Genomic DNA, 633 nt, shown 5'->3' with positions numbered 1-633 from the left:
CACTGATCCATGCTGCTGAGTTCACATCCACATCAGCTCACACACACTTTCTACCTTCATGTGGAGAGAAACACACATCATTCATCTGCACATCAACTCAAATGTACATCATTTCTCCAGCTGCTCCTCCGCTGATTGGCTCTTCTTCTCTGTTTCATATCAGTGTGAGGCAGAGGAAGCTGCCATCAGCTGCTGCACTTCTACCATCCGTCCACTAGATGGCGTCATGAAGCTGCAGTGAAGTGAAGAGCAGCCCAGCAAACACTTGGATTCATGGACGATCATTCACATCCACTGATTCAGTTTTACAACCCGACCACTAAACATCATAAGAGAGATTAAGATACTTTAAAACACTTACTGGTCTTTCTCCTCAGACTCGTAACTCAAGCAGATCTGAACAGAGACATCAAACACATGTTGATCTGATTCAGTGACTTCACTTACTCATTATATCTGATGTCCCTCCACAATAAAGCTTCCTTCAATTTCACAGTAAAACAGAACATCATGAGACACTGCAGACAGGAGCTGATCACAGCTGATATCTCTAAAGGTAGTTTGTTTTCTGACAGGTGAGGACAGGAAATAAACATCAGCTGTTGATCATATTGTTTGATTCCAGTAAATCAA

The 633-nt window shown here is 42.5% G+C and overlaps 1 long non-coding RNA gene across 1 annotated transcript in view; it reads right to left on the bottom strand.

Annotated features, from left to right (window-relative positions):
* LOC111646871 (uncharacterized) overlaps positions 1-633 on the bottom strand; it is a 3,060-nt gene continuing 2,427 nt past the window's right edge. Inside the window, exon 3 of the long non-coding RNA XR_015436498.1 lies at positions 1-54. This is a non-coding gene — a long non-coding RNA (uncharacterized LOC111646871). The remainder of the gene's footprint in view (positions 55-633) is intronic.

This window comes from Seriola lalandi, unplaced genomic scaffold, assembly GCF_002814215.2.
Source record: "Seriola lalandi dorsalis isolate HSWRI2012SDOR001 ecotype SW California unplaced genomic scaffold, Sedor1 jcf7180002054977, whole genome shotgun sequence".
NCBI lineage: Eukaryota > Metazoa > Chordata > Actinopteri > Carangiformes > Carangidae > Seriola > Seriola lalandi.
Note: the sequence above shows the minus strand (reverse complement) of the source record. Positions and strands in the feature narration are given on the sequence as shown.